The sequence below is a fragment of the Typopeltis vanoorti genome, chromosome 12 (genome assembly GCF_054136105.1).
Source record: "Typopeltis vanoorti isolate ZY-2024b chromosome 12, IOZ_Tvanoo_1.0, whole genome shotgun sequence".
Lineage (NCBI taxonomy): Eukaryota > Metazoa > Arthropoda > Arachnida > Uropygi > Thelyphonidae > Typopeltis > Typopeltis vanoorti.
Genome location: NC_143560.1, coordinates 115,266,091 through 115,293,601, shown reverse-complemented (window position 1 = coordinate 115,293,601; position 27,511 = coordinate 115,266,091). Strand labels below are relative to the sequence as shown.

The window sequence follows — 27,511 nt, the reverse complement described above, 5'->3', positions numbered from 1 at the left end:
TCTCTCTCTCTCCATCAGCCATCCTCATCAAAAATTTCATATCCATCCCCATCTGTAGCAATTTATGTAACATAATTTGGAGCAGAATCCTGTCAGATTTGCAAAGTCCTGTGTTAGCATTAACTCTATTCAACTCAGCAGTCAATTTATTATGAAAAGTGAGTAAGTTACTGACACATGGCTTTTTCTTCACCAAACCATGCTGTCTCCTCCATATAAAAAATCCCAATCATAGATTTTTCTCTTAATGAACTTCTCTAATACCTTGACTACCACTCCCAAGGTGACTGGTCAGTAATTTGCTACCTCAGCCTTGGAGCCTCCTTATGTAATGGAACTTTGTCTTTCACTCCCTTCACACCAACCCAGGGCTGAGATTTAAATTAAATCTGGTCCAAGACACTGCCAATTTCCTAGAGCATTATTGTAATACGCAAGCTGATATACTATCAAATTTTATACCTGTATTCACATCAAGGGTATGTAATATCCCATCTACATCCAATTCTTCTGCCTGTATTTCCACATCAGCCCCTGCCATACCTGTGACTGCAATATCTCTGTGTGGATGATGAGTCCTTACAAAGCAATCACTCAGTAATTCAACTATTTCATCTGTATCAGTCACCTTACCACTGGCATTCAAAATTATTCTACTATATTCTTCTTTGATTCGCCACATGCAATAAGAACTCTGAGATTACCTTTGGCTTGTATAACTAATTTTCTTTCATCCTCTCCCTTATACTAGTCATAAGCTTGCTGAGTATCCATCATTAAATTCTCTCCACAAGGTTCTTTTTTTTTGCAGCTCAATTTAATTATGCTGCTCTTTCATTTAACTTCTACTTGATTTATCCTCCTAATTCTGTGAAGTGTGTGAAGGAAGTGATAGGTATGCTATCACTTCCTTCACACACTTCTCTGCCATTTCCTGTACACTATCAACATGGAATTCTTACAGTTTCTTATGGCATGGCACTACTCTAAGCACTCTCCTGAGTCTGTCATAATTACTGGCTTTATAATTCTACATATACCTTCTTAACTAAAAATTCCAAGTTAAGCTGCCTTTTAGGTAAAGATCACATGTCACTCTCACCAACTGGTGAGAATGTGGCCTTTGATCACCTTGGATGCAGACAAATCCCCTCATACCATTACTAGATCTAGCACACTCAAACCTGGTAGCTTCCATCACATGCTGCCTCAGGCAATTATTCCTTAGTAAGTACATAAATTCCATCTACTCTCCATCCCCAAATCCTTTCCTCCTTCCAATCTATAATCCAATTTCACATAATAATTACTTATCCTCTATTCACTAAACTCATTTGCTGATACATACCATCCACATTATTCTTTGCATTACCAGGCCTGTATTTGTCCTGCTGGTCTATCCCACACCAGGGATGATCGTTATTCTTGTTGAGAGGCTTATACTCTGGTTATACATGATAACTAATACTTACGGAATTGACAGCGTACACTAGAAATATAAATTAAATAAACTTTAATATATACTTTCCGATATTTCGGCAAACGTCACGTTGCCATCTTCTTGGGAACTTATTACAAAGACGATTGCACACAAGTACTACATAACAGCAAATGAGAACAGAAGCTAGGAAGTTAACGTTTTTCTAAAGTCCTGATGGTGCCCCCTGGCGGGCTATATTGGTAGTTCTTGGCCTTTGGGCTAAAGTTCTTCTGATAAATGTTTCCCAAATTTGGGGCAGTCTCATGCATCCAAATTTGTTGAGGTTTGGCATGTTCCTAAGGGCTGAGGCTGATTCCATGAATAGTCTTTCATATTTGAACTTGCTGCGGTGTATTACTTGTTGGAAGAAAGCCACAGTAATACACCGCAGCAAGTTCAAATATGAAAGACTATTCATGGAATCAGCCTCAGCCCTTAGGAACATGCCAAACCTCAACAAATTTGGATGCATGAGACTGCCCCAAATTTGGGAAACATTTATCAGAAGAACTTTAGCCCAAAGGCCAAGAACTACCAATATAGCCCGCCAGGGGGCACCATCAGGACTTTAGAAAAACGTTAACTTCCTAGCTTCTGTTCTCATTTGCTGTTATGTAGTACTTGTGTGCACTTGTCTTTGTAATAAGTTCCCAAGAAGATGGCAACGTGACGTTTGCCGAAATATCGGAAAATATATATTAAAGTTTATTTAATTTATATTTCTAGTGTACGCTGTCAATTCCTTAATTATTAGTTATCCCACACCAGATGACCTCAAATGCACTGCTGCTTCCACTGACCAACTAAATTCTTGTTCTTTTAGGCTGAAGTACATCTGACATAAGAATTATCTCAATGCTTTTCTCACTATCCTCCTTGAATCGCATTCTACCTCATTAACTTTAACATCTTCTGTCAGCCATATCTCACTACTGCCAATAATTTTTGGCCAAAAAAAAAAACTACCCAATGGTACCTGCATGCTCACTCACCTGCTTCTCCTCTAACAGCTCTCATTTCACTGATTTTGTACTTCCAGTCTCCTCCATTCGGTAGCACTTTTTTCCAGACACCTACCACAAAATCCATTCAAGTGCAACTACCAGCCTCATATAAGTCCTGTTGTTCACCAAACTCATCCACAAATTTTCATTTCCTTCTGCACAACCTACACAATGATGCATTTGCATCATGGCCCTCCCTCTCAATTTGCCTCTATCATACACTGGCAACAGACTTGCCATCTATATTCTCTCACTCTTCTCTTTTGTTATTGCCAATAACTCTGATGTCATTCCTCATACCATTCTTGTCACCTTTTGAATAACTTGTAATTCAACTCTTTTACTTTACCTTTCTGCATCCTAACTGCCTAGTTGACATTGTTAATCTTTGCAGCTGGCAAGCAGGATTTCATCACACTTATCAAATACTCCTCTTATCATGAAATCCCCACACAAAATCTTCTCCTTACTCTCCCTTTCTCCATTACTCGAACATTCCTTCTGGAATTCCTTCATTCTATCACACTTCTTTCTTTCTTTTTCTTTCAGTTGTATCTCCTGCAGATATTTCTACATTCTCTCAAGTCCACATTTCATCCTGTGAAGTAATTTCTCTCATTACAATAAACTTTTCATTCTTTACATCAGCAATGCTATCATTCTTATGTTCTTCACTTTTACTCTCTCTTTCAATCTTATCTTCCATTACTCACATTTTTGCTCTTACTTCCAGCTACATCTAGTATTTCAATCTTTCTCTCAATCTGTCTTCATTCACTACCACTTGTTCTCAAAACACTTCCTGCACAGATTTTTTACTCTTTATTTGTTTCGATCCCACCACGACAAGCAGTTAACCTCCCAACCGGCTGGTGTGGATGATATAGTCAGCTCTCCCTAGCTTTTTTCATGGATCAAAACTTCGTCGGCATTCTACCTTTTATCATACCATTACCTTCCTCCACCGTTAATCTCGTTACGGCTATTCTATAGCCATTAGTGGATTAACTGTTGCTGAGTGACCTTTGTGTCCCCCTGTCTTTAAGTCTATTGTGTTGCTTAGAATTTCATTTACTGTCCTAAGTTATTTGACCTTTCTTGCCTCTAAAATGATTTATTGTGTCTCTTCCCAAAAATTGAAACGAATTTCACATATGCAAAAAAAATCAATCCTGAAATGACCACTGATCAGCTTTTGCAATGAATCTATTTAGTGATAGTAAATTTGGTGTATTTTATTCTACAAATCAGTGCACCGGAAGAGTTGCACTGATTGTTCTTTCACTTTACGTATAATAACTGAATAATTTTTTTTCGAATTTCAGAATTTTCAAATGTTTGCTTTGAAAATATTATGTCAAATATTTATATTTTAGAATAATATTTATTGAAATAAATATGTCCTTTTGCTCTCTTTTCTAGCCAAATAGCATTATATGGATCACCACATTTCAGTTTTAGAAATGATTTTTTGTTATTCATAAAGACAAAATAAAAAAAAATGTTAAAATCAAAATTTTGGTATCAAAAATTTATATCCAATGATATTTTAGCAGTGATTCTTCGCCTTCATCTTTTATTTATTTATTTATTTGTATTATGCATATTACAATAATATCTAATGCATAAATTAAGGGGATATTAAATCCCACATAGTTTTAAAACCGAATAAGAAACTCAAAGATTGGAATCAGAGAGTTTCTTGCCGAATATAGTAAACTATGAAGTATCGGCAATCACTTAAGTAATGTACTTAAGTAATTAATTAATTAAGTAATTTAAGTAATGTTTTCATTGCCGAAATGAAACTTATTAGCTCTTTATACTTAAGTAATCTAATGCATATCCTCGTAGATATGTTGAAAATATGTGAAAAATATCATATACGGAATGATTCAAAATTTTTGCTCATTTTGAAGATTTTCTAATGCTCCCCCCCCCCACCTCCTTATCCTCTCCTGGAACTGAACTGCATAACTACTCTAAATTTCTATACAGGTTTGAAAGCTTTTCTAGACATCATTCAAAATCAATTACTTCATTTTACCATTTTGACAAAAGATATACGGCAATCAGATTGTACCGTGAAGCTTCTAATTCTGTTCTATTTATTTACAATCTAAAACCAGCTGTTCTACTGTCCGCTGAAATTATGTGAAATTTTAGAAATAATATGCTATATTTTCACCATGGAAAATTGTTTATATGCATACCACACAAAAGAAAGTTCAGTAGTATTATTTTTGTTCGTTTTTCTTTTAAAAAAAATCTAAATATTACTTCTGCTGCTGGAAGCTATTTCTGAAATAATCTACATCTTATAAATACTTGGTAATATCCTCTTAGCTGGAGGAAAAGTTGAAGGCTTATTACTCTCAGTGCTATTGAGAAGAAAGGGGAGAACATTAAAGTCGCACTAAAGTGCCTCAGGCTGTAGTGCAGAATATGTCAAGAATGTCTTGTTTCCTTTTCGATTGTTGATTACCTATATCCTAACAAAAATACTGACATTTCGTTTACACGCTTATACATTATTTATGCCAAAATAATTGCTTAATTTATAATGATCAGTTTCACTTTTATTATCAAAAATTAGAAATCAAATCATACAATTATCTTGAAAAAGAGGATTTGAATTATTTTCAAAGAAAAGGTGCATATGCGTTTCATAATCTTTTTTGTGGGGGGGGGGGGGTATAGACCTAATCAATCTGCGGATATTTCAGATAATTTATTTCATAAATCATTCGCAAGACAGCTGTTACAAACGTAAATCACTTGGGGAACATACCCCATTCATTTTAGTGTAAAATAGTAGCAAAGGTTCAGTTACTTTAGATATGTAATCCAGAAGAAAATGTTATGTCTGCTGAGATTAGAATCTTACGTGAATAATTTTTCTGACATGATTTCTCTATTCGTTTATAATGTAAACAATTTCCAGATTTTTTTTCTCATGCAGACCCCATGTTATATGCAGTGATTTCTTCTTTTTACTACAAGAAAAAAAAAAAAATCAGATAACAGAAGAAAAATATGAAGTATTTTCTTTTCCACTGGCTAAATTTACAATGTTCTTTCTTTGTGTTTTGAAGAGAAAGTGCAAATGACTTTTTTCTTACTATTTTTGCCATTATAACATCTCATATAATTATAAGAGTGACATTTTACCGTTTTTCTCCCACACGAGAAACAGAAATAAGGTAGTAATAATATTGTTGATTATGTCAAACTTCATTGTAGCAGAAATTTTTATTACAAAACTTTGTAATATATATATATCTCCGAAACAAGAAATTTGGAACCCATATCACATCAATGTTGATTGTTGGCAAGGTAAACATGTTCCCGTTATTATTTATATATTTCCTTTTTTAACTAGGGGGGGGATATGCCCAACCCCACCGTGTTCTGGTCTGGTAGGCCAGTTCTCCTTCAATTGTGATAACTCGAAAGGGGGATTCCGCCCTTGAATTCTGATGACTCGAATTTTGAAGACTCGACACTCAGGGAAACCCCTGAGTTTCAAAACGTTTCGAAAAACATGACATAAAAAGGCTTATCATTTTATATATATATATATATATATATATATATATATGTTGAAGATACCAAGTAATTTTAAACCTGGTTTTACTCCATTTCCCAAGTAAACAAACAGACTAAAGTCAAGTTTGCGCCTGCAATTGATGCAAGTCTAACTGATCCCACAGGTAGTGCAGGACCAGGGCAACTCGTGGCAAAGGTGGAACAAGCTCCGATCACTAATCTTAATATTTACCCTTAATGCCAAAACACATCTCCAAGAAGGGGATATATGATGTTTTGTATTAAAGGCAAGGGGCCACTACCCAGACCGGTTTCGACCTTTATTGAGGTCTCGTCAGTGGGAGCTAGGCTGGAAATACCAAGATTTAGTCATACCGAGCTTGTAAGTATTTCGCCAAAACAAGTTACCATAAGGTGTTTTAACCTTATTAAATAAAAATCTCTGGAGGAGATATAAATGTAGGAAGTATTTTTACCTTGGGTATAAATATGTTGAAGATACCAAGTAATTTATACCCAAGGTAAAAATACTTCCTACATTTATATCTCCTCCAGAGATTTTTATTTAATAAGGTTAAAACACCTTATGGTAACTTGTTTTGGCGAAATACTTACAAGCTCGGTATGACTAAATCTTGGTATTTCCAGCCTAGCTCCCACTGACGAGACCTCAATAAAGGTCGAAACCGGTCTGGGTAGTGGCCCCTTGCCTTTAATACAAAACATCATATATCCCCTTCTTGGAGATGTGTTTTGGCATTAAGGGTAAATATTAAGATTAGTGATCGGAGCTTGTTCCACCTTTGCCACGAGTTGCCCTGGTCCTGCACTACCTGTGGGATCAGTTAGACTTGCATCAATTGCAGGCGCAAACTTGACTTTAGTCTGTTTGTTTACTTGGGAAATGGAGTAAAACCAGGTTTAAAATTACTTGGTATCTTCAACATATTTATACCCAAGGTAAAAATACTTCCTACATATATATATATATATATATATATATATATATATAGGGTAGATTTTATTTCATTATTTTTTATTGTTTTGGTGAAATACTTTACCTGAAATACTCTTTTCAGTTCCAGAGACACTGGAAAGAGTATTCCAGTTCTTCTTATATTTTATTCCTTCAAAAATATCATTCTGTGTCATAAAAAGAACTTAAAAATTTGCCTTCAAGATGAAAAGGAAACAGTTCATTCAGGTATCCCTCTATCAATATTTGTAGTCCTGAAAAGGACTGTTTTCATGGCCTTGAAAACAAACATTTTTTATTTCATACTGTTCAGAATTTAAAATTCTTGAACAGTGCGGAACACCTTGAAGCAAGGGTAAACACACAAAGCAGTTTTACACTCAGAGCACCAGATTTTTGTTTCCTTTCTGATATTTTTTTATTACATACATAATATTTATGTGTAGGTTTTTTTTTATTAGCCGTTGGTGGTAGATTTTCAGGAAAATGGTTGGAGTTAGCAGTGTTCAACCTCAGATGTCTGGCAGGATTTCCTGTTTTTCTGCTTGCTGAAGAAGGCGCATGTGCATGCAGCAATGCTTTCGCAATTTCTATTCTGTATTCTAGATATGTTATGGTAGACAAACATTTTTTCTTGTGCAGGAGGAAACTGTTCCAAATAACAAAATCTAATACATGTCCAAACACTTTTTTGTAATATTTTTTATGCTGTTTCCTCATTACGGAGTAGAATGATAGCTGCTGATCGCACCTGTCGACTCCACCCATAGTGTCGTTGTATGCACACACAGCAATGGGTTTTTCTTTCTTCAAACCATGCTTCTCCACGGATTCCGTTGATGGATTGTGCAGGGAAGACAGCAGAAAAACATCTTTTTTTGTCTTTTCAACGTAGTGCAAAGACTTTCCCTCGCTGATAAGCTCGAATTTCCCCCTTCGATAGCTTTCCTGAAGCCAGATCTGGAGGCATATCTCGCCTTTTTGCATTTACAGTACCATAACTATCTGTACAATGCTGTAAAAGCAAATCAGCGAGTTCAGGACACATATAGTAATTATCCATTGTAATGCAGTAAAGGGTCTCTCAATATCAGACAATATACATAAATAATATGTATATTGTCTGATTTATAAGTTGCTAATTTATAATAATCACCACATAGTTTCAGTATCGAAGAATTAAAGTTATGTGGAACAATTACTAGAGAAAAATAACGAATTAAATAAAAACTGTACGTATGTTTTATAACAGTTTTCGGGCGTGTGATAGTAATGCAACGGGGGGGGGGGGTTAAACTATCAGAGGCGAAATAAAGTTCAATTCTATTGTGAAAGGAAATGAAATTTTGATATACATATTTTGAAAGATAAAAATAAGCAAATGTATCGCTTACTTTAAAAATTGGAGAATAAAATATCTGAATTATGCAGAAAATATAAATTTAAACCATAACTGTTAATTTCATTTTGTAATGACCAATTACAAACCAAGAAAGTGAAAGTACAAAGACCAGTAGATTACTATACAACATGAAGAAAAAATTTAGTAATATGATTAAAGAATTTCATGTTATTCTCTATAAAGCAAAGTTGCTCAAGCGTGTCCTAAAGGAAATCTGTGAAGTATTATTCGATTTCGATGGTTTTTTTACAAAAATAAAAATAATATAATCTGGAACGTCGGCAGCCGGTTTTCTTTTTTTCTTTTTTTAAAAGAATATTTCAAATAATTATCGTGAATTAATTTCTTCAAGAACAAAGAAAAATCTTTTGTCTAGTAAGTGATTAGAAAAAAATTAGATCAAAAAAAAATAAAAAATTAAATTGGTTCTCCAAGGTAAGGCTTTGTTAACTTAAATATTTTTAAGTGAACAAATTATACAAGATCTTTATTTTGTCCAGACATTAAAATTGTATTGCACAATAAAAAGAGAAAACAAAAATATAAATAATTTTTCTATTTTTAGTCTATCCTATATAACTAAAATCCAGTTGACCAGCATGGAACAAGGAAGTGCGTTTCTTGTTATAGGCAACTGAGAAGCAGCTAGCTACGAACGCGAGATAATCCAATTAACCGTTCTCTTCAGCATGAGGGTTTATCACACTTTCTAATGGACATGACAGTCAAATTGCACTTCTTATCCAGGTTCTTTAAACAGGTGGGCTGAAACATATCCAGATTTAGTTGGACATCTATAGACGTCTTAGCCGTTTGGGAGGTTAAACCTATAGTATATCAATGCTTTGGGGGGGGGGGGGGAGGATCATTAATCAGAAAGAAGGAACTTGCTGACAAGTTTGTTGAACAGCTTAATGTTGTAGTCTATGGGGAAAACAGTATGAGAAAGGATGTTATTACAAAAAACAGAAGCAGATAGAATGAAAGAGAATGAGATGTTAGTTCAGGAAATCTAAAGCCAAACTATGTATGTGAACTAGCAGCTGCTGCTCATGTTTCTGCAGGTTTTAAGATATATGGTGGAATGATGGTGGCCAGCTTAGCCAAAAATATTACTACGATTTGGAACCTCCAAAGAGTTGATAGAGAGTCATCTGCTTTACACAATGCTAAGTATATTACAAACACTCCTTTAATTAATTTACTGTCTGCATTCTTATCACTCACTCAGAAAACAATTTATGCATCTCCCACTCTCTTCATGAGAGAGAGAAAAAAAGCTACTCCTCACTATCCTCTTGCAAACAGTTACAAAAGAGTTAGAAGAAGAAACAAAATATGTATGAGAATGTAAATGGAGCAAGTCTGGGAGAAAAGGGATAATCTAGGTCAATGTATAAATTAAATATGCCAAGAAATTACATTCTTGGCTTCATCCTTTATCCAAGTATCATCTAGTAACCAGAATGCTTTTCTTTTTCTGAATAATATATCAAGCATTTTTGGAAGGTTATTGATATATTATTATTATTACTAGCCCAAGACCTCATGGAGTCAGACTCATCTGGGAGGTCCTTTTATCACACACACACAGCTCATCATACTGTGTCTTAAACACACTCAAACTCCTTGCAGACACCATACTCTCAGGCAAGGCATTCCAATCGTTTACAACTATACACGAAAAAAACCTGCCTCTCACTCCCCTACTCACACCCTCTTTATACAGTTTCCAGGGATAACCTCTAATTCTCCCCTAATCTCCCATTATTTGTAGGTCTCTATCATATCTCCCTTCTTCCTCCTGTCCACCAGACTCTGCAAATCACAAATATACTACCCTAGTGAGAATAGTATACTAAAAGATAAATGGATTTGAGATAGATGTAATTATGTAGAAAACATTCTGAAAAACACAAACTTGGATGGAGGTTTAAATATAGATGGAAAGAAACTTAAAATACTCCTATTTGCTAATGATGTGGTTCTGATAACTCATTAGCCATATGAACTAGAAGCAATATTGAATGAAAAATGAATACTGTTATGATCACCAAATCAAATTTTAAAAATAAAATCATAGAGTGAAGAGCTAAATTTATTTAGAACAAGCAATAAAAATGGAAAATGATATATCATAACAAACAAACAAGTAGATGCAAAAAGGCTGCTTGGAAAGCTTAACCAAATAAAAGACACTATCACAAAACAAGATCACACCTTTTTAACAGTATTATTCTACCAGTAATGAACCTATAGCAGCTAGACAAACTCAAAAAAGGAAGAACAAAGCCTAATAACCCAAAGAGCAACAGAAAAGGTGTCTGAAATATAAGCAAGAAAGATCATCATGAAGGACACATTGAAATAAGGAAAAAATCCAGATTTAAAGTATGGAAGGAGCCATCTATAATAACAAAAAGTCAAGAATGGCATATATCATTCGTGAAAGCCAATAGATGAACTTTGAGAATAATAGATCGGTATCGTAGGCATAAAAAAAAAATACCTGGTGGACCACTTAAAGAGATGGGAGGATCCTATATTAAAATCAATAGGAGGGAAAAGGAGGAGAAGACTGAAGATAGAGAAAGTTGGCATCTTTACAACCTGCAATCATTAAGAAACCAAGACTGAGAATGTGGCTTACATCATGAAATCATAGTGTTCTCAACTATACAGAAAGGTAAGATTCTAAATGGAAAAAAGTTCCTGGAAAATGAACAGACCATGGATGTAACATAATGTGATGTATTTATTCCAAGAAAGGCTACACATGTAAGTCAATCCAAAATGAGAAATCTCAACTTTGCATGGAAATGTATCATCAAAGACAAGGGTAAGGAAAGTGAGATCTTTCTTGCTAGAAATAAAATGGACTACTGGTAGCATCTTGGTTCACAAAATTGCATGTCTCACTGGAGAATGGCAGGAAAAGACAGATTGGAGTTTATGAGATAATGCTAAAACATGTCTAATACAATTTTTAAATAATGGTCTCACACATGTAGATTAACATTCATTAACGTACAATAACGTACATTATTGTTCATTAACCATATAGCGAAGGATCTAAGAGGAATGGTTCATTTGTTCACTGATGATGCAAAGCTGGGATATAGTGAATGCAGAAAATGTCAAAATCTTGCAGGATGATTTGGATAGATTGGAGGTTTGGGCTAAGGAAAATGGATGTCAATTTAATGTGACAAAATGTAAGGTTATGCATTTTGGGGTGAAAAGAATAGCAGCAGTATATCACATTGGTGGAACTGTACTCCAGGAGATTGATGAGGACAGGGACTTGGGAGTGTTGGTGGATAGGGAGTTGAAGTTTAGGGGTCACATTGCAAAAGTGGCTAAATCACCTCATCAAATCACTTGGTTGCTGAAGAATACTTTGACGAGCAGAGATAAGCAAGTTATTGTTCCTCTGTATCGAGCCTTGATAAGACCTCAACTCAACTACTGTGCCCAGATTTGGTCACCTAGGTTTCTTCTTGATGGGGAGGAGGTTGAAAGGAGCCAGAGGCGAGTGACCAAGATGATAACACGTCTATGGAATGAACCTTATGAGAAATGGTTGAAGATTTGTGGGTTGCAGAAATTGGTTAATAGGTGGAAAAGAGGAGATATGATTGAGACATTCAAATTGCTGAAGGGTTTCTATAGGATTAATTCAGAGGATATTTTTGAAATCAGGACCGGTGTTGGGAGGACTAGGGGACATCCATGGAAACTGGGCAAGAGTGTGGTTGGTAAGGGTGTTAGAGCTGGGTTCTTTACTTTTAGAGTGGTAAATGAGTGGAATAAACTGCCAGAGTCTGTTGTAAGGGTGCAATGACAGTGAATGAGTTCAAGGCAAAGTATGATAGATACTGTGAGAATGTCAAATAGTTGTGTGGTCATGATGCTTAGGGCCTCCCTCGATGAGTCCTTGGAGTCGCCCATAATAATAATAATGTAAGGGACACAAAAATTTATTTTAAAAATCCTATATTTTTCGTTCAATGCAACATAAGCAGGGAAAATTCTACCTGGATGATGTTCCCATTACACATTAGCAAAACATAGGAGTTTTAATAAATTTTGCTTACATGTGTAAAATTGTTATTTAAAAATAGTAATATGTCTATCACACGTTTCCATTAACAGAACGGTAACCAGGACTACCTAAATGAAGAAGAGCAGCCAAATACTGTCATTATCAACTAGGGCTGGAGGTTAGCAAGAGATGGCCATTTATCCAAAGGTTTAAAATTACAGAAAAAGTCTACAGAAAAAACTACACAACCCCAAAGTATTTGGGCAATGATTGGGAAAGAAGGGAGGTAACAATCCAATATGACATGTAGTGAATGACAGAAATGAAAGCCAGCAATACAACTGCAAGGGTAAAACTCAGATTCATAAGATGACTGCTTGGTAAATAGACATCTATATGAAGAAATGTGGAGAGTAATTACAGATGTTTATCCAAAAACCTTTCCATGGCATATGCCTAAAATTGGATGTGTTGACTAAGAGATAAGTTATGGATCAAAACTGTTGCCTAACAGTATTATTATGGATCAAAAGGAAATGAATTGGCACAATCCACCCTTCTGGTGGGCCTCCATATAGAAGTCGAAGGTTGACTATTTAGGATGCGTTATATTCCATTATTTTTGAAAGAAGTGCGACTAACAAACTGATAATTGTTGACTGACTTTTGCCTCTTTCCATTTTATTATTTTTAATGGGATAAATATGGACTCATTTCTAAGCAATAAGACAGATGCTAATTGAGTATGCAAAAGTGTAATGATTGACAGAGGATGAGTAGAAATTCTGAAGCAATGAAATTAAGGATCAGAAGATTTGTTGACTTTCAAATTCGGGAAAGTTATATCCTCCCACTTACTGTTTTAAGTATAATAGTGACTACCATGTAACAGAGCACATCCATGGTGGGGCCAGCTGTCACCAGAAACATGAACCATTGAAATGCAAACATTCATTCTGCATTCACTTCATTAAATGCAGTAGCTGATTTAATCAGACTTCACTGAATTAAAATACATACACTAATAGCAGGTAGGTAAAAAGTTCTACTGCCTTTATATAAGCATTACTTTACCAAATCACTGCTTCCTAAACTATTAGTCTGCCCAGAAAATGTTCATCTCTGGAAGCAATTATGGTCAGCTTATTATATATGTTCATCAATTTCATGTTATATATATATAACATAAAATCGAATATAAATTTAAAAATGCATGTAGATATTAACGTGAAATTTAAATTCTGTTGTATGAATTATCCGCGATCTGTCATGTGTCCTCACCATAAATCAAATGTTGTTATGCAATGACATTTAAAACCACTCAAAATGGCATTACATTCCCATCAGATTTAATACCTATGAGAAATGAAATAACAAAAATTATTAAAGGCACAGTAAGTGAAATCACGGATTTTAAAGAATTTAAAGGTTAATTACACAAGCAAATTTTAATTTTAGTATTTGTACGTTAATCATATTTTACAGTTTAGTAATAACAGACAGATACATGTCACCAATATCTAATACCTTGGAGTGATCCAATAAATTTCTTTTCTTTTCTTTCTAAATTTTTTCTCCACGCAAAAACAGTTAAATGAATCGATGCAGATTTAATGCTGCATTAAAACACATAACTACGATGAACCCCGTCTGTAACTTCTAAACAAATACAAATAAATAATAAAAAAAATGACGCACACAAACGACTAACCACATGGAACATCTTTTGACTAGAGGCGACATTGAGCAACTTGTATCAACTGCAGAAATAATATAGAAATATTATTCCTTGTTGGGCTTATTACATCTGATTTCTACCCCTCCCCTACCCCTCAACAAACTCATTTGATCAAAAAAAAAAAAATGTAAGAAAATAAGCGAGTACTTTTATTATTCTAGAAAAAATTGCACATCTACACACTTACATGCAACAACTTTCCAACGATCTAATTGCAGGAGTATCAGGACTATCATAAATATAAGTTTTTCACTAAACTTTACTTATTTTACATAAATGTCCCATATTATAGATACAACAAATTATTAATACAATAGTCGATTATCATTTTGTCCAGATGCTTATATCAGCTATAAGAGAATAGCCGAATATCAGTTTGGCTCATATGTGTATCTAATCTATGAGAGAAGCTATAATTATTATTGTTGTTGTTGTACGGGTGCCTACATGAAAGTCCTGAGACTCATCACGGGAAACCCAAACTATCTACACAATCTATCATACCTCTCCTTCAACCTCTTAGCAGACAAAGCACTCACAACTGATTCTGACAACCAGTTCCACTCATTCATAACTCTCCAAACAAAAAATCTAGTCCTCACATCCCTACTGATCCCACCATTATTCAACTTCCGGGGATAACTCCTTCTTCTAGCCCCTCCAGCCAAGTGCTGAATCATTTACCCTGCATCAATTCTATAAAACCATTAAGTAACCTAAATGTTTCTTGCCTGGTTGGTCGAGTAGTTAGCATATCCGCTCTCCAGCCAAAAGGCTGCGGGTTCGAATTCCACCGTGGGCATGGATGTCTGTGATTATCTGTGAAAATACTAGTGGTGGTGGTGGTGGGCAGTAGATGGCGTTGGTGTAGATGATGATTGTAGTTGCGGTTCATTGTAGTTGGCGAATTGAGTGGTGGAGACAAAGTTGTAGAGTAGGTGTCCTCCCTCGATGAGTCATTGTACTTCCTGGAGGCGTCGTAAAATAATAATAATAATAATAACAATGTCTCCTCTTTTTCTCCTATCAACTAACTTCTGTAATCCACACACCCTCAATCTATCTTCATAGGGAACATTCCACAGACCACTCACCGTCTTTGTCACATGCCACTGAATCTTCTCCACTTGTTCCTCATCCCCAAGAAGCCCAGGAGACTAGACATAAGCACAGTGATCCAGATGTGATTATATATCAAGGCACTAACTTGGCAACCTTAGAAATATACCTACCCTGTAAACTTTAACTCTCTGTTTACCACTACCCTAAATCTCTGGCTTCATCTATTTCCTGGAGTAGTGCCATAAATGTGATACATAGCTTGTAATCTGTTTATCCCAAAATGCATAACTTTGCATTTCTCCACATTAAATGTATAGCCATTATCTTTTGCCCATAATGACAGCCTATATGATCCGTCTTGCAATGTTTCCACATCGCCTTGATTAACTATTACTCTACTTAATTTTGCATCATCACCAAACAATAGAATATTTCCTTTCAAGTTATTTTATATTATTTATTTACAAATTAAACAGCAATAGTCCAGTCCTGAACCTTGTGGAACACTGCTAGTCACCTGTTTTTGCCTCGCTTGTGCTCCTCCACATACAATTTTTTGATATCTGTCCAGCAGCCATCCTGTAATCCACTTAACCAGTGTTTTATTCATCCCCTGATTTGCATAACTGAGTTCCATGTAGTATCCTGTCAAATGCCTTTGACAGGATACTACAAAATCCAGCTAAATCATCGTATAGCATTTCCTTTATCCAACTATGCGGTTACGCTATTATAACAAGTTAGTAAATTATTAAGACATGCCTGCCGAGCACTTCATTAAGCCATATTGCTCTTCATTCAGTATCATATTTTTATCCACCCATTCTTGAATGCTCTTTTTAACCAATTTTTCCAATATTTTTACCACCACGCCTGAGATATTGATTGGTCTATAATTTGCTACTGCAGTCTTAGAACTTCCCTTATGCAAAGGAATTATTCTGACCTCTTTCCACTCCCTTGGAACTCTACCAGAGCTCAGACTTAAATAAAATAGCCAACTCAGAGGATTTGCCGGTTGCATTGCACATTCTCGCAAAACCCGAGAGGATATCCCGTCTAATTCCACAGCTCTATTTACATCTTGTTATATAATGTAAAATATCTGAACAGTTACAGAACATTAAAAACCGAACTATGGAAATTGTATCAGCACACTTAAAACTGCAAGTTACCACACATTTCACATAAAACATATTAAACACTGTTAGAAACGCAAAAAAAGGAAAAAGTTTAGTTATTCGCTAATCTTACTGGCTTCGGACAAGCTAACCCAAGCATTTCTGAAGCAAGTGGATTACTCCGACTCATCATTCATCATCCATTTACTGCGAATATCAGCATCAAAAAACTACATTACTCTATTATGCATGTAATCTAATCTAAAACTATTAATATCGGAGCAAAGAGGAGGGAACTCGTATTCATTAATATATCATTTCCATTCCTTTACTTTATGTAAGATACACACACATACTCAAATATATTTAATTACTCAAATAATGTTTTAATCTTTCATAAAACTTATTCTAAATGAACCAAAACACGAAATATTTATCGAATAAAATATAATTAATACTAATATTAAAATTAAAATTACTAAATGTAATGTAATAATATTATTGTGTAAAATATTACTATATACAGGGTGTTCGGGATAAATTTGACAGTTTCGTAAGGAAAAAGAAAATCTTCTTTGTATCTATTAAATTTAATGAATTGACAAAAAAACATTACAGGCAGAGTTAATTACAATACTATCAACAAGATTTACTCAAAATAACCACCATTAGCATCGATCACAGCTTCAATTCTGCTTCGGAACCTCGAACAAGCTGATGCTACAGTCTCCCTGGGAAGGGCCGCAAAAACTGTTTTAATTTTATCCATTAACTGGGCTTTTGTATTACTGGAAGTGCGATTGGTGTCTTTTTCAACTGCGCCCCATACAAAATAATCCATGGGGTTAAGGTCTGGGGAGTTTGGAGGCCAAACATTTGGACTGGTGAAGTCGTAGAAATTTTCAGACAACCATTTTTGACTTTTCCCAGAGGTGTGGCAAGGGGCCGAATCCTGCTGCCATACATACGGCCTACCATTGCCTACCCTTGTTATCCAGGGCTTGACTACAGTTAGCAACTCCACGAACAAAGCCCGAATTCCAATGCCAGGGTTCTTCAACACCTGTTCCTGCAGATTTGCGAGGAATTCTGCTGTACGAACGCAATCAGATCGTCTGCTAGGGATCTTTCTTCTTGCTACATCCTCGTAGTCACCATTGCAAGTCTCTAGTTCATGCCTGATTGTTTTTACTGTATTCAGGGAGCATTGGGCAGCAGTCGTAATATCCTTATTTTGATGGCGGGCACGAATCATCATGATACAAGTTATTCTCTTCCATGATTCAGGTGGGTTCCAGCTATCCATCCTTTCTGACATCTTGTATGTGAATGAAGAAGGGTCCAAACTTTTAAATGAAGAGAAGTGTGTGTTAATACATGTAACTTACGGAAAAATATAATTAATTATAAATATGTCAAATTTATCCCGAACACCCTGTATAGTGTTATAATTTTATTATATAATATATCAATATCACTACGCATAATGTAATAATATTCCTATGTAATATATGAAAATAGAATGTAATAAAATATTAATATTACAAAAAATGTTTGGAAATAATGAATTTAAAAATTGAATTAATTTGTACAGTATGATAGTACGAAATAGTAGTATATATAATATTTGAATTGTAAATTAAATACAGTGTATAATCACACTTTCTCAAATTTTGAAGAAAAAAATGTGAACGGCAACGTATCTTATTAATTAATTAATTTTCTTCTTATTACTCTTATTCCTTCCCTCCTATTTTACCTTGAGGTGTCGAGGAGTTTTCTACATTTAACCGCTACCATATCGAGAATAAGGTGGTTAGCCCTATGCCTGAAGTTGTGTTCTATAACTGTAGAAATTCTGGGGAATAAAAAACCCGAGTTTCGGGGTTAATCCCCCCCCCGACCTCCAGGGACTGTCCAAGAGTATCTGATGCCTATAGGCAAAGAAACTTTAGGCGCTCTTATACATTGTCTCTCTCTATATATATTCTGTCATACTCACACAAACATAAGCCCCAAAGTCTTATCGCCACCAGGCGATTGCCTAGGTTCGCCTAATGATAAAATCGGCCCTGCCTACATCTGTAGGAGACCGGCTAACTCACCTTCAGTCAAAAGGTACCAAATAAAGGTTACTCATGTCACTGACGGGAATCGAACCAAGGTCTTTGCTAACAAAAGGGCTTCGTTTATACTGACTGAACTAAACTATGGAGAGTCCTTAAACTTATGTAACTGTGAATTATATATGGTAAATTATCACTGTGATTATCATTATTAATAAACCAATACATGGATGATTATTCCAATCGGACGTTATTCAGATTATAAGGATATTATTTAAACTTTGTACTGAACCACAAATAATAAAATGTAGTATTTCTGTTTTTTAAAAAAAATGTATTTATTCTACTTACTGTAACATAAAAGTACTCAGCAATGAAACTTTTTATCAAGATATTTAAATAAATGTGTAACTACTCTGGAAGACCAATAAGATTATCATTGATATTGATATTAAAAATTGTTGTTGTTTTCTTTTACATATATCAGTTACCTTTTGTAAAAAAAAAAAGAAAAAAGGTTTGTATTACTGTGTTAAGTTTGTTTATATGCTTTTGTATACATGAAATTTCATTGAAAGAGAATAATAAAAAAAAAATTATTGCTCAAGGTTGTGGATTGTGGTCAATAACGACAGAAGAACCAAATATTTCGCATTTTTAAGTTGCATTAACGTTACAAAAGGGAAATAAGGAGAGTCGCAGTGGTGAATGCTGGTCTTGAAATTCACGCTTGCTGTTGTTATCATTCAGACAGTGAAAGGTGTGATTGAAGTCTGATTTATTTTTTTTTAAATCAATACAGTCCTTATAAAAAACACTCATGTAGGATTCTCCCTTCCTCCAGGAAAACGCTTCATATCGTAGTATCTAGATCCTGGACGATACTGAAGTGCAACAGTCATATATTTTCAATACACAACCATTTAAAACTATATATTTAGAAATGTATGTATATTTATTCATACAAATACAACATTTATTTTACAAATGATATTCTATCTTTTTCAATTTAGCTACTTGCATACAAATTCTACCCGACGGTTCTTCTTTATGAACTGGTCAATAACATCATCATAAAAAATTGGTTGTAACTTAATTTTCTCAAGCAACACGCACACTTGTAAAGGTTGATTGAAGCTCACTAGCTAGAGCTACTTTGACTGCGTATGGCCTTGTGTTTAAGACTACGTGAAGGGACGGAAATGGTTATGCGCGCGCATGAAATCACAGTGCTGCAAAGCGGACCTGGAAGCTCCTACAACCGAGCAAGCATCGGCCTTCGATACCCAACGCAAAGCTCAATTATTGCCGCGCAAGCTTAAGACGTCTTCTGTCTACTAAAATAAAAGCCTAAATGGAATGCTTATAATTGCATGCATTTATTAATAAATAAATATTACTCCTTTCTCAATTAATGAGCTTGCTCAGAAAGCATGGAGAATTCTCCCCTGCATAAAAGTACAACAAACGCGTGTAAGTATTCAATTGTCTGTTAGTCATATAACGTGTAAAAATGCTTTCGAAACCTGACTTTATCTTTTACCTTTTAGGAATCAGCCTGGCAACGTAATTCCAATGTAAACCACGAGGGATGGAGGTGCCTTTAGTGCAGGATGAATAAGGGGATGCAACCATCACACACCAGAAGATAAATTAATAACGTAGCCCATTTTACAAGGGGAAAAAATCAAACAATGATCTAAACAGAACAAAAAATAAATGTGAGCTTTTCACTTTGAATTCCTTAAAATTATAAATTGAAAATGGTTAAAAAAAACTATCAATATCAGCTTATAACTCTGGTCCAAGATCTTTTCAAAAAAAAAAAAAAAAGAACTGACAAATAAAAAAAAAACAAATAACCCTAGTTCACCTGTGTAAATGGATTGCGTCCATCGCGCAAGGCAGTCCAAAAAAGGCCATTCTCAGATTCTTGTGACCAACTAGAGGAATTTGTTCTTTATCTCTTTGTTTGACATATTCTTCTTCTCGAGTTAGTCGATCTCTGAAAGGAAAGCGGGTGTTTTTCTCCTAGAAATTTAGGTTTTTCAGCTCGTGTACTCCAGAAACTCGACCGTAAAACTTCACTGCCATGAATTAGAGGAGCACTATCCTTTCGTAAAAGATTAAAGCAAGAAAATAGGAGTCCTCAGGATTTAAAGTCCCATAAAACTAAACAAGACAATCATCTATGTAGCTGACAAGGATAAACACCTTTTTTATATGTATGTGTTTATATGTAGCGAGAGAGAGAGAGAGGACTATCTCTAAAAAAGAATAATCAAAATCAGCTAACAAGACAATTTCTGGAACACTAAGTGAGTATTCCAGAAATTACTCATTCCATTAACTCGAGATGTGTAATAAAACAAGAGTAAGCTAAAATTATTAACAGTTTATATTATTAATAATAGTAAAACAAAAAGTGTACAAAACTGAACATAACTGAGAATATAATTATTGTGATGTAACTATTCTTATGTAATTAGAAATAAATATAGAAAAAAAAATTGTATCAAAGTTTGATAATAAGAAATGTTTTAAATAAAAGATAATCGAAACCAGATTTCTAATGAAAGAGAAAGAAAAGCAGAAAATACCTCGCATATAAACCAAGAGGTTTGCAGGATACAGAATTACATAAGATACTCGGAAACACTTTATATTTCTCTATTTAATGACCATGTGAATTAATTTCACAAAATTTAATAGTTGCAACGAATATCATATATATTCTACAGGGTAAAAGCATTTGTACATATTATAAATAATTATGATATTATATAAATTTATTGCTGATTTAATGAAACAGCCCCTGTGGAAAAGGCGTTTGCATCCATAGTGCTAGGCTGATCTAAGAAAGAGCAGTCTAAGTTCCAGAAAGAAAGAGCAGTCAAAGTTCCAGGAAGAACAATGTGACTTTCGTTCTGATTGAAGCACAACTGACCAAATCTTCACTTTAAGGCAAGTCTTTGAGAAATCTTGGGAATTTCCAAGAATGTTTACACATGTTTTGTGGACTTGGAGAAGACATATGACCAGGTTCCTCGTGATAAGTTTTGGCAAGTAAGATGGCATGGACAAGAGATTTTTTGTCTCCCTGAACTCGAATTTTTCATCCAATAAACTCATGAAACTCGACCGTAGAACCCACACTATTTCAAACAGGAATATATTGTGTTAGGGTCAGAGAACATGAGATGGCAACATGTAACTGCTATATTCGCCGGGTGCCGTTTCTTATAATTGATAGTCTGGTCCAGCTATTATTGACTAGCTACAGGTGGAAATTGATTTCCCATCAGTCTCTAAAAATTTAGATCGGGCTAAAATAGTCTCGGCTTGTCCCTTTGTGGAATAAAAAGCATTTGCAGATTATTATTTTTTTAATTATTATTAGAGAAACTGATCTTCAGCATGCAGAAAATATTTCTATTAAAATAATTAATGATCCCAATCGACAGCACCAGCTGGAAGTAAGCACTGTTTATTAATATTCCCAGCGATCTTAAAATCTTAAATTTTTAAAATTCCTGCATGAACTTAACTATTGGCTCTCATACTATGAATCATATTTAACTGCATACTTAATGATAATCGCTAATATAAACATAAACATTAGAAATGCAAATAACAACGACATTGTACCCTGCCTGTATGTGTTATCTAGATGTTATAACCTCATATACCAGAAAAGAAATAGTTCGGGAATACATTACAGCTTCTTACATAGATCACGTGACCATCCGCGAACCATCATTTTATGACTTCTGCTGTATATAATGCAAATTACTTCCCTTCCTAAAGTAGGCTGACCATATTTCCTTGAGACAAAAATGAGACATCGGGGTGTCAAAAACGGGACGGGGGTTATGTAATATTCTGTATTCATGAAAAAGTAAAACGATTAAAAGAATTTTATTACATAAACATATTGAGCTTACCATTATTCTTCAGTGATAGAAACCATACAAAAATTTGGGTAGACGTAGAGGTGGGACTATATTTCACTACGATCGTACCATGAATATTTCTTCGATGACTTGATCTTACGTAGCAAATTTCGATCTTTCAACACCTTAGCACAAAACTTCTCACACTCTATGATATACAACTAACATAGCTCTCATTGTCTCAACACTTAATCTAGATATCTCCTTTGACCACAATATTAATAATAGTTCATAATAGTAAGTATTTTCTCAAAAGATAATATACTTCCTGGAAGACAAAGAATAAACTCTACAATATCAAAAAGCCTTAAAAGTCTAGGTGTTTTTCGCTCATTTCAGAAAAAATCACTACCCATCTTTCAGATACAGGAATGTTTTCTTTATTCATGTATCCGGCTGCCTCACAATTATAGATTTTATGAGGGTCAAGTGCTTCTACTTGTTGACATATCCTGAGCTGGTTGCATAGAAATTCCCAACTACCTCAAAAAACCTAGCTTCATTAATTTCTCCTGAATCTGGTAATATTTTTAGTTGTTTTTTGATATCAGTAGTTACAAACACCTCACTTTTTCTGGACTCTAAATTGTTTAAAAATTTTTCAACGTTCATGGATACTTCTGTAGCTGCAATATTATCTTTATCAATGAAGCTAATGTATGTTTAAAACCTAGACACTTGAAAAATGCAAAGCCCATCTCCTTGAGGAGATATGATGATATATATATATATATATACAGTATATATTTATTTATTTATTTATCTATTTTAATAAATCTATTGCCTTCACTTCAATTGCCTTAGTATCCCATAATGCGTTAGTATCCCATAATGCGAAGCATATCACCCTTCGGATATGTATAATGCTAGGCATTATGAGAAGGGCCACTACCCAGACCGGTTTCGACTTTTATTGAGGTCTAATCAGTGAGAGCTAGACAGAGAAGAGATACCAAGGTTGAAGTAATGCAGAAGTCATATATTTCTCATATACAAATAGTGATCCAGAAATGGATTGATAATAACAGCATTCTCAATGGTGGCCAGCAAGGTTGGTTAACATGGGATCGTGTTTTAACAATAGATTTATTTTAATAAGTTGACATATTGCCTGTATATTGGGTTGTATACAAGGGAGCAGATGACAATCACTAGCGATGTATTCCAGGGATGCTTTGGGACCATTGTTGTTTAACTTGTATGCAAATGATACTGGTAGAGGGGTTTAAATGAAATGCTGATAAATGAAGAGGTTTTCAGATAATATACCACTACTTTCTTTGTTTCTTTACTGACTCAGTGAGAAGGAGAACAGACCCTCAGGGTCCACAATTCTAGCCCTAAGCGCCGGATCTCTGTTGCCTGGTGTGATCCGGAAAATAAGAACGGAGCCCATCACAAATGCTTAAAATTCTGTCAATTGATAGACCCAAGTACAAAAATCTTGTATTTCCATGTTCTAACAATTTAGCGTAATTGTTTCCTGCAAAGTCACTAAAGTTTTTCAATTCTTCAACTCTGATTGTATATACGTGTATGTTGACGTATTTGTATACTTCCACTGCAAAATATTCAATATCAATTGGTAAACAGTCGACAGCACCCTGGAGACAATTGTGTATAATGTGTACCCCACACCCAATAAAGATAATCTGCCTCTTCAGTTCAGTTTCATGTTTTTGCGACGGTACTGTCCCGTTCAAAACGACACGTATGGTCAGCCTAGCCTAAAGCTGCATACCAAGACAGATCACGTGCCATGTTCCATACCTGAAAAGCCCCACAAATAGGAGCAACCAGAACAACAATAATAAACCAAAACGAACGAAAAACTGACTAGAAACATAATATTACTAGATTCAGCAGACATTTTATACAACAACCTTAAACTCATGGAGGAAATATATGAAAAAGCCAAAATGAAAATCAAATTCGCACAAAGACAAGGCAAATTCCTTGGATAACACACAACATAATTTTAGATATACTTGGAAATTATACTGTATGGAAACAATTAAAGTGATATACAATTAACACGGCTTTTGTAGCTCAGTGGAAGTAGCGTTTGCTTCCTCAGTGCTAGGCAACCTTGAAGGAAGACATAAGATCAATTATAGTTGCCAGCTAGAACTTTCTGTAAGCCTTTCTACGAGCAATTACTGAGTTATTTGATATCTGGCACAGCAAGAGAGATCTTTCTCCTGGTAACTGGGGTTAATCGTCCAGTGAATTCAAGAATATCGACCGCAGAGCACACACACTTTCTGACTATAATATATCGCTTTAGAGTTAGGATCCACGAGGTAACGCACTTGTTTGCCAGTCTCTTCTCTAGATGCCACTTAAAATGTGTGATAGTCATATGCCAGCTATATCTGATTGGCTATATTGTGAGGTCGAATTGTCCAGTCAGCCAGTCGGTCAAGCAAGAATTTTGCTAAAGTTCGACACCCCGATACTGCGGATGACACTACGTAGACGGACGAAATATGCCGAATCACATGATCAGGTAGGTGCAGGCCAGTTTAGTTTACGTCTAAGAATGTGACCTGTGCCGAAGCCTACAGCACCTATGAAAATTCTAGGAGAAGGCCAAGTGATATTAGTGACCCTCAGTAAGTGGACTAACAAGCAAAGCGTGCCAGTATTTTATTCTCGTGGTATCACTTTCCGTGAAAGACATTTAATGTTGAACCTGATAATGCTACTTCCGCATTCCAAACCAGAATGCAAAATGGCAAAGAAGGATTCACTATTTGCAATAAATGAAATATATGAAATGAAGAACTGTAATAAGTGTATCTATTCTGAAAAGAGAAAAAAGCAAGATCTCTATTTGTGTATTTCTAATGTACCCCAGGGACCATCAGTGAAATTTCTTGTACAGAATGTACATACAATGGAAGGGCTGAAACTTACAGGAAATTGCTTGAGAGGATCTCAGCGGTTGTTATCATTTGGTAAAGTGTTCGATAAATATCCACATCATGCCCTTTTAAAAGAATTATTTATCCAGGTATTTAGTACACCAAACCAGCATCCAAAAAGCCAACCTTTCACTGATCATGTTTTTACTTTTACTGTGATGGATAACAGAATATGTTACAGAAATTATCAGATAGTTGAAGAGGATGGATCTCTTGCAGAAATTGGACCAAGGATTATTCTTATTCCTGTGAAGATATGTCAGGGTAGCTTTGGAGGACCTGTTCTCTATAGTAATCCACATTACATACCTCCTACTTTACATAGAAGAATTGAGAAGCTACAGGCATCATAACGCTACAAAGAACGTACTGAAGCCAAAAAGTCATTGGAGTCTCGTCGTCCACAAGAATCATATAAATTAGATGCATTGGATGAAATATTTAAAACAGTGCCTAATCAAAAACCTTTAGTTTCCATTAAAAGAAGAGGAAAAAAGTCTACAAAAGCCTCTTAGGTTTGGAAGCAAAATTCTTGAAATTGGGCTTGTGTATTTCCGTCTTGTAATAAAATATTATGTAAACATGAAAAATTATTATTATTATTATTATTATTATTATTATTATTATTATTATTATTATTATTATTATTATTATTATTATTATTATTATTATTATTAAGAGAGACCTCCTGGGATTCACAGAAGGAGGCCTCATACTACACGCACAAGCAATCATGCTTATCCTTGAATTCATTCACACTGCTTGTACTCACAACATCCAATGGCAATCCATTCCAATCACGCACCACCTTATGAGAGAAACATCTAGCCCTCACTCCCTTCTTAGCGGTATTCATTCACAGCTTACAAGAATGAATTCTTGTCCTTTCTCCACCATCTATAAAATGAAAAATTACACCAATTTAAATGCTGTATAAACCCTTACAGAAGTTTGCCTCTCAGTCATATCACACCTCTTTCTTCTTTTTGCTAGTGTCTACAGTTAACAAATTCTAAATCTGTATCCATAATGAGTATTCCAATATCCTGATATCATTTTTAACACTTTACTTTGTATTCTCTCGAAAATCAGGACACCAGATCGACGCACAATAGTCCAAGTGAAGTAGTATAAAGGCCTAGTAAAGAGGCAAAATAATATACTTATTTTTACATGTTAAACCTTTCAGCATTGCAATTATCTTTTGAGTTGTATTTGCAATCTTTGATACATGGCTGCTGAACTTCACCTTGCTATCTAATAACATCCAAGATCTCTAGTCTGACCAGATCCTTCTATTATAATCCCACCAATCTATTTTATAATATAAAATGATAAGCTTTTTTGCAACGTTTTTGCGTCATGTTTTTTATCAAGTTATTTTGAAACTTTTTGAAACTCAGGGGCTACCTGAGTGTCGAGTCTTTAAAATTCGAATCATCAGAATTCAAGGAGAACTGGAATACCAGTCCGAAACTCGGGGGGAAGGGGGGGCGCCGTAGACGCCCAGGGGGGAGGGCAGAATCCCCTTTCGAGTCTTCAAAATTCGAGTCATCATAATTCAAAGAGAACCGGCCTACCAGTCCGGAACTCTGGGGTGGAACGCCGTAGGCGTCAGGGGGAGGAGCCCTTCTTTTGAAGACTTGACACTCAGGGACTACCCTAAGTGTCGAATCTTCAAAATTCGAATCATCAGAATTCAAGGAGAACTGGCCTACCAGTCAGGAACTTGGGGGATTGGGAGCCAGGGGGGGATGAGACTTCCTTTTGAAGATTCGACACTCAGGGCCCTGAGAGTCGAGTCTTCAAAATTCAAGGCGAACTGGCCTACCAGTCTGGAACTCGGGGGGGGGGGGCGTAGGCTCCAGGGGGAGGAGCCTCCTAGTGTAATATAATACTATACACTGGATATGGGCATGACTTTGTATTTACTGACATTGAACTGTTATCTGCACACAATAGTCTAAATGAAGTCTTATCAAGGCCTTCTAAAGAGGAAAAATGCCATTGAGGGAAACAAAGTGCAAATGACATGTTTGGTCTCCATAACAAGGGTTCTGGTTTCTGTTTCTTCCTCCCTTTCTTCTCCATGTAGTACTAGTCATGCCATTCAAGGGCATGCTAAACATACTTAGAGTCACAAAATCTACATCTTGAAAAAACATCACCAAAACGGGCAGTGCTGCTG

At 35.2% G+C, this 27,511-nt stretch overlaps 1 protein-coding gene and 1 pseudogene across 1 annotated transcript in view; one reads left to right on the top strand and one right to left on the bottom strand.

The window, feature by feature from the left end:
* The window catches only part of LOC150101152 (protein zyg-11 homolog B-like), a 287,455-nt gene extending 273,284 nt beyond the window's left edge, over nucleotides 1-14,171 (bottom strand). The window contains exon 1 of the mRNA XM_090401483.1: nucleotides 13,984-14,171. The gene's annotated coding sequence lies outside the window, so the exon portion shown is untranslated. The remainder of the gene's footprint in view (nucleotides 1-13,983) is intronic.
* Nucleotides 14,172-24,968: 10,797 nt separating this feature from the next.
* LOC150101151 (ribosome biogenesis protein BRX1 homolog pseudogene) lies at nucleotides 24,969-25,838 on the top strand (annotated as a pseudogene).
* Nucleotides 25,839-27,511: the final 1,673 nt, after the last annotated feature.